The sequence below is a fragment of the Schistocerca cancellata genome, chromosome 5, assembly GCF_023864275.1.
Source record: "Schistocerca cancellata isolate TAMUIC-IGC-003103 chromosome 5, iqSchCanc2.1, whole genome shotgun sequence".
Lineage (NCBI taxonomy): Eukaryota > Metazoa > Arthropoda > Insecta > Orthoptera > Acrididae > Schistocerca > Schistocerca cancellata.
In genome coordinates, this window is record NC_064630.1 from 365,481,278 (window position 1) to 365,489,798 (window position 8,521).

Here is an 8,521-nt window from a genome sequence, read left to right on the forward strand (position 1 = left end):
CCACACCCCAGCCAACGTTCGGTGGGCCACGGGCTCTCAGGTAAACTGAGGTTGCGCCGGTAGCTAGGCTGTGAGAATGTCAGAAAGGAACGCGCATGCGTAACTTGAGAAATCGTCTTCTTCTATGTGACTGGCATAAAATGTGTTACGAAAGTGATCCGATGACCGGACCAAAGGCGCAGGAAGTTAATGCGTGTGTATGTATAATGTCCTAGCTCGAGGACGATTTTATAGAACTATAGAACGTGGATAGGCTGAAACTGTATATGTGAGATAGCAAATTCCACGTATGGTCGAAACGCATGCAAGCAGGACAGACAAAATATGATCAGCTTGAAGCAGGCTAAAAATATGGGGGATGAATAACCCATTTTTCAATTACTTGGGGTCGGTGATAGTATTCGTTGACTACGCTTGGATAAGCGTGTAAAGTTACTATATTAAATTCTAAGCGCTATTGACCAGAAAAGGTTCGAATTAGTAGGACAGACTTAATGTAATTGCGTGAAAGGACGTACAACGTCGCCTTCATCGCCCTTAATATCTAATGACCGACAGAGGTTATTTTGAATAGTGCTATCGGATATGTACCAAAATAGTGTAAAAATAACCTAAAACTAAACTAGTTTCTTAAAATAATTAAATCAATAAAGTGTAGACGCCTCTGAAGACAACGCAGGTGTGTATTCTTGCTTGGGTACGACTATAAATTCCAATGAATCAGTCTAGTTCGCAAGTAACTCCCATATATTTCATTTGGCGATCGGCTTCGGTCTTTTCTCAGGTCATCATCAGACCATTTTTTACTATGCACGGGCCCTCCCGCAGGAGGTTCGAGTCCTGCCTCGGGCATGGGTGTGTGTGCTGTTCTTAGAATGAGTTAGTTTAAGTTACTTTAAGTAGTGCGTAAGTCTAGCGACCGAGGACCTCAGCAGTTTGGTCCCTTAGGAATTCACACATATTTGAACATCTTTTACTCTGCAAACAAGAGCATACATATTGTAGATGCTCGAAGAATGAATACAGTCATAGAAGGAAAATAGCATAAAATAAATGGCTGGTATGCTCTTGGTCGTGGGGTGGACCAGGCCGCTCTGCAAGTGTGTGGAACACTGCTGATTAGAGCTCTTACATACTGCCACCAACAGCCAATCGTAGACAACCGTTTCTGTAGCTCACTAGAGCTCTTTTTAAACGTATAGTATTATAAGTTAGTGACAGATAGGGTGCCAACCGATTACCAAAGCGACGAACGTGAGTTGGTAAGTTCCGCCTTGAGCCAAAGACGTTGCGGCATCAATTCGGGAGTGATGCGGAATTCGATGAGTACTGCCTACAGTGGAATTGTCTGCTGCTGTCTTACACGTTTACATAAATATTTAGTTGCCTGTTGTACAATTATGATAAAATAACTGTAAAATAATGGTTTACGACGCCACGCCATTTTTTTACAAAGCAATGACCAAGACATGTTTTAAATACCGATTACAAAATGCAGTACACATTTTGTGGAGATGAGGAACAATATGCAAATCTAGGTTACAACTGAACAGTTATATAAATATTAAAAGGAGCATCCAAGTGATAGTAGCACTATCATAGCGTGCGCCGACAAACTGTATATAGTCATTATGTAGCATATTCGTACTACATAAAAGTATCAGTGAGAATAGACAGCTAAAAACTATGATAGCTTGTTAAAAAAAGAAAATATTTACTAGAAGTACCAGATAGTAACGCCTTTTTTTTAATATGAGGATATTTTGAATGACAAGTAGCACAAGCAGTGAGTACAGAGGCCATGATGATATGATGATCAGCCTATGTTTACATAACAGTGCAAAATTTATTTAAAAGTGGCGCATGCTCAAAGGCACACTCTCTTGTGTGAGTAATGCATTGCGTCTATCCTGTGGCACAAGTGGTAGTGTAGAGTGTCGTAACATACTCACTCGCCTGCGATAAATGTGCTTGTTTTACAGGTTGAAACATTTGTGGCCTAGTTGTAGATATCCAGGAGTGTAAGAGTTGTGAGATGTGGGCAGACCTTAGTTCACATAGCGTGTATGGTGCGATGGCAGTTACCTTAAAGCATTATCGATCTCTGTTTTCCTAAGAACAATGTTCCAAAATATTCTTAATATGATAAAGGTGCCGTAAGGCATCCTGCGACAGGTTGCCCCAAGTATCTTGCGCTTTGTGTTGCAATTTGGCAATTGTTCTTGAGGGCTGTGGAGAAGGAGTAAGTTCCCTCTCCATAATATCCCACACGTGTTCAACTGGCGAGAGTTTTCGGTGATCTTACCGACCAGGGCAGTTATTGTACATTACGAACAGCACGTTCCGTCGCAGTAGCTGTATGTGGAATGCATTGTTCTGCTGAAAAATCACGTCACCTTCCATTCGAAGAAATGGCACTAACACAGGAAAACTGGTTATGTCAGGTGCAACGGTGGACATATAAGCTAATTTCAATGAAAGTACTTGTTGCCCACAAGTTAACTTTCTGTACTGAAGCTATTTGTCTCTTTTGTTACTATACAGGGTGATTCAAAAAGAATACCACAACTTTAGGAATTTAAAACTCTGCAACGACAAAAGGCAGAGCTAAGCACTATCTGTCGGCGAATTAAGGGAGCTATAAAGTTTCATTTAGTTGTACATTTGTTCGCTTGAGGCGTTGTTGACTAGGCGTCAGCGTCAGTTGATGCTAAGATAGCGACCGCTCAACAGAAAGCTTTTTGTGTTATTGAGTACGGCAGAAGTGAATCGACGACGGTTGTTCAGCGTGCATTTCGAACGAAGTATGGTGTTAAACCTCCTGATAGGTGGTGTATTAAACGTTGGTATAAACAGTTTACAGAGAATGGGTGTTTGTGCAAAGGGAAAAGTTCTGGACGGCCGAGAACGAGTGATGAAAATGTAGCACGCATCCAGCAAGCATTTGTTCGCAGCCCAGGAAAATCGACTCGCAGAGCTAGCAGAGAGCTGCAAATTCCACAATCAACTGTATGGAGAGTCCTACGAAAAAGGTAGTTATCTGTCCGTAACTACCTGAACGTCAACTACCCGAGGCGATGGATCGGCCGCCAGGCAGCCCGTGACAGAGCACTTCATCACTGGCCTCCAAGAAGCCCTGATCTTACCCCCTGCGATTTTTTCTTATGGGGGTATGTTAAGGATATGGTGTTTCGGCCACCTCTCCCAGCCACCATTGATGATTTGAAACGAGAAATAACAGCAGCTATCCAAACTGTTACGCCTGATATGCTACAGAGAGTGTGGAACGAGTTGGAGTATCGGGTTGATATTGCTCGAGTGTCTGGAGGGGGCCATATTGAACATCTCTGAACTTGTTTTTGAGTGAAAAAAAACCTTTTTAAATACTCTTTGTAATGATGTATAACAGAAGGTTATATTATGTTTCTTTCATTAAATACACATTTTTAAAGTTGTGGTATTCTTTTTGAATCACCCTGTATTGCATGACTAGACACGGTTTATATCAGGATGTGTGGTTTGAGAATGGACGCGTCAACCAGTAACCACTGCAGTAAAAATTGTATATCAACGCAACTGAGACGGACAAAATAAAAAAAATATCCCATTTCCTCACAAGTGGTCTCAATCTTGTTGCAAGCATACAGTTATCAGTGGTTCCTGATTACACATCAGGTGCAACAAGTGTCCACATTTCGCCCCTGGATGACATTCATTCTATCACCGCTGCTCGCACAGTGTGTCGATCCTAAGTTGCGTCCTACTACGCGGACGTCTAGAACCTATTCTACAGGCGAGGGAATGTCTCAAGACCACTGTTAAAAGAATCCCGAGTTCGAGTCTCGGTCCGTTTTATCTGCCAGGAAGTTTTAATCTACACGCCGCTAATATATTGTGTCCCACATGTGGATCAGTCCGTCTATACGTGCATTCAGCTCCCCGCAGGCCCACAATACCACCCCGACCAAATGGCCGAAGCAGTTCAACAGGTGTACTTACTAGACGATGGGACGGGGTTGTACCCCAGAATGATTTTTGCAAACTAAACTCAACACTGCCTGTCGACTCAAAACAGAAGGATCACAAAAGGCCTCCTGACCGCCCTGTCGTCGCCGATGACAAGACAAATGAATCACTAGCACTACAATCCCTCACTATCCACATATCTACCTTGCTGCTACTGATCATAGTCCTTGACGGTGTAGCTTCACAGAACAGGATGATGCAGCAATTTTCAAATTAAAATCTTGTAACACAGCTTTTAAGGATTGTTACTCTACACTTTAATGCTTAATGCATCGACGACCTAAGAAAAATAGGAAAAATTTTTGATTTGCCACTTTTACACTTTCCTCCTTCTTACGGTGTCCGCTTTGTATTTTATGGCGGTCCACGTTAGATTACACAAAAAAATTAGAAAACTTTGTATTATAGTAGCAGTTTCACTTCACTCTTATGTTTTTGTCACTTGCCTACAATGACGGATAATGGCGTAATAGGGACGTTGACAGTTTTGTGGAGGTTTTTTTTCAGTTGGCAATAGTACAGTTATCGGGACTACAAAACATGTCAGAAAAATATATTCGTTTTTTTATGAATAACACTTTCAGGATAAGTTTTTTTTGTGGAGGGCATGGGAAGGGGGGGAGTGAAACACATTAGTGTAGGGTTATTTTGATTAATGTCATAGCCAGAGATTGTTGCAGTTGTGGTCTTCACTCCAAAGACTGGTTGACTGGTTTGATACAGCTATATCTGCTACTTCATCCTGCGCAAGCCTCTTCATCCCTCAATAACTACTGCAACCTACATCCTCGCCACACTTCCCTCCAATACTATATTGGTGATCCCTTGATGTCTCAGGACGTGTCCCACCTACCGATTCCTTCTTTTAGTCAAGTTGTGCCACAGTGTTCTTTTCTCTTATATTCCATTCGGTACCTTCTCCTTAGTTATGCCCATCTAATCTTCAGAATTCTTCTGTAGCACCACACTTGAAAAGCCTCTATTCTCTTCTTGTCTAAACCGTGTATCGTCCATGTGTCACTTCGATACGTGGCTACACTCCATACCAAAAAATCAGAAAAGGCTTCCTAACATTTAAATCTATATTCAAAGTTAATAATTTTTCTTTTTCAGAAACATTTCATTGCCAGACTACATATTATATCCTCTCTACTTCGGCCATCATCACCTATTTTGTTGCCCAAGTAGCAAAACTCATCTACTACTTTAAGTCAGAGGTAATAATACGGGAAAAAAATTCCCACTACTTTGTTTGACACCGCAAGGAGGGGTGGGACATGCAGTGTTATTCATAGGTGCCTCTGGGGTTGCAGTAGACCACCGTACCAACGCTATAAGGCGCACAGAAGAGACACACATCAGTGGATAGAGCCTCTCTTAGACATTCTAAGTCCCAATACAGGTTCTCTGTATGGACACCGTTTGTGACGCAGCAAACGTCAATACACATAGAATATTTTTTATTTACATAAGTTACAGTTAACTGAAAATACCATCACTGACACAATGAACGTACGATTTGTACTATATCTTACAAAATGTGCTCAAACTGACTGCCATCAACATCAATGCAAGCATGACATCGGCGAACAGGATTCTGACGCAACCTGACAAATATCCCAGGTATTTTTCGAATCAAGTTACAGGCAGCTACAATTCTGTCAACTAATTTCATCTCTGTATCCGCTGGTGTCTCATACACGAGTGACTTTAGATGTTCACATATGAAATAACCAAGGGGATTCAGGTCAGGTGACCTCGAAAGCCATGGAATAGGATCTCCATTTCGAATCCAGCGATCAGGAAATACGGCACTGAGATGGTTGCGGACATCCACACTGAAGTGAGGCAGTTCACTGTCATGTTGTATCCACATCCTCTCACGAACAACTCAGGTAGATCTCTTTGCATGAACCTCAAGTACCAATGGCCACTCAACGGCCAGGTAAAAGATACGGCCCACTGAGATTGTCGCCTACAATGCCGGCCAAAATATTCACAACAAAACGTACTTGATGCTGTAACTCTACAACGGCGTGAGGGGGTTTCCTCATCCCACACATGGCTATTCCCCCTGTTCCAAATACCATCACAATCAAACGACGTCTCGTCAGTAACTAGCATGATTTGGAGGAAGTCTGGTCATCAATCCGTTATTGGAGCAACCACTGACACAATGCGACCCTTGGCACACAGCCAGCCCCAAGTGTTGCATGGAATCATTGTGTATAATATGGGTGTAATTATTGTTCGTGGAGTATTCGCCACACGCCCCATACGCCAGTATATGCAACGCCTATTTCACTTGCAATACGATGAGTAACTGTAGTGGGGTTCCCTGCAACACGTTCCATCACCTCCTTTTCAAAATCGGGTATGCGGGTGTTCCTCATGTTGCAAGATCCCTCGCTCTTCCTTTCCAATGAATCCGTCTCCAGCATCCGTCGGTCGAGAGCAATAAACAGTCGTCGCGACAAATGATGCCTGTTAGGCAATCGTTCCCTGTACAGCCTTTCAGCAGCGAGAGCATTGGAACGTGCTTCCACGCACACAAGGTGCATGCCAGTGACTTCTACGAAACTGCACCTGTACTACTCCATCGTAATGCACTGTAAGTCTCTGAATAGCACTCAGTAATGAAGGATCTGTCGATTCATAGCGCGTTCTGTCATGGGACGATGTAAACACAACAGAGCAACTTCTGGACAAGCCAAGTAAATAAAAACTGCATCATGAATTCCTAGTAACCAGGCTCTCCCTTCTTTTTTCCTTACAAGAAATAAAGATTGTACATTAAAATAAACAGCACAGTACGTGTAAACTTGTACGCATGTTAGTTGTAAATAAACTGGAAAACAGTAATGTTAGACAAAGCGGTAGACAAGTTTATTTCCATGTCTCCTTAAGCTGACCTCTCCGCCCACACGTTTGTTATCTCAAATTTCTTAATGGAGCATATTATATGTCCTGTTACATTTTTGCACGCTCTTACTGATACACCCTGTATATGTACAGTTCATTAACACGAATTGTTGGGGAGGGGGCGACGGCAATTAGCTTTACGAATCAGTTTATTCGGCTGCCTATCTGCAGGCACAAACTAATTCGATGTGACAATGTGGACCTGGGCTGAGCAGAAGGTTAACAATGAAACTTGAAGACACCACAACCTGTGGGTGCCAGCTGTAGTTACTATTTCTCTTAAAATTATCAGCAGACTTCTCTTTTTTTGGAGTGGAACCTCGTACATAGCAATAACATGCAGCAAATTACCACTGTCTTTCTGATAACCTCTCCTAGGACATACGTTCGAATGGTAGTGAAAGGGTGAAGAACATTTGTTTTTTTTATTCTTGAATGTCCCGCAATAAGTATTTACGGTCGTCTTGTGACCTAGTACTACGAAAAGAGTCAGCTGTATGCCAGACGCTATGGAGGATATTTTGCACCCTTTCCGTTCCCATCAATGTCTTTTAATAAATGTTATTCCCCAGGTATTGTTTTGTTCTTAACTAAAGATTCGGTGCCTGGTAAAAAGAACAAAAGAATAATGGATTCTGGTTTAGGTCAACTGTTGTTGTTATTGTTGTTGTAGTCTTCAGTCCTGAGACTGGTTTGATGCAGCTCTCCATGCTACTCTATCCTGTGCAAGCTGCTTCATCTCCCAGTACCTACTGCAGCCTACAACCTTCTGAATCTGCTTAGTGTATTCATCTCTTGGTCTCCCTCTATGATTTTTCCCCTCCACACTGCCCTCCAATACTAAATTGGTGATCCCTTGGTGCCTCACAACATATCCTAGCAACCGATCCCTTCTTCTAGTCAAGTTGTGCCACAAACTCCTCTTCTCCCCAATTCTATTCAATACCTCCTCATTAGTTATGTGATCTACCCATCTAATCTTCAGCATTCTTCTGTAGCACCACATTCCGAAAGCTTCTATTCTCTTCTTGTCCAAACTATTTATCGTCCATGTTTCACTACCATACATGGCTACACTCCATACAAATAATTTCAGAAATGATTTCCTGACACTTAAATCTATACTCGATGTTAACAAATTTTTCTTTTTCAGAAACGCTTTTCTTGCCATTGCCAGTTTACATTTTATTTCGTCTCTACTTCGACCATCATCAGTTATTTTGATCCTCAAATAGCAAAAATCCTTTACTACTTTAAGTGTCTCATTTCCTAATCTAATTCCCTCAGTATTACCCGACTTAATTCGACTACATTCCATTATCCTCGTTTTGCTTTTGTTGATGTTCATCTTATACCCTCCTTCCAAGACACTGTCCATTCCGTTCAACTAAGTATGGGAAAAAATCCTTTTCGGGATATCGAACTCACTTTAAACTGTCAACACTCCGTTAAGCATGCTCAGCTATTTTGACAACTGAAATGCCACGTGTTTCACCCTGACCTCCAGCTACCGAGAATTTGAGGCAAGACAGTGGGTGACATTTTGAGAGCTGAATGCTGACCTGATTCGTAA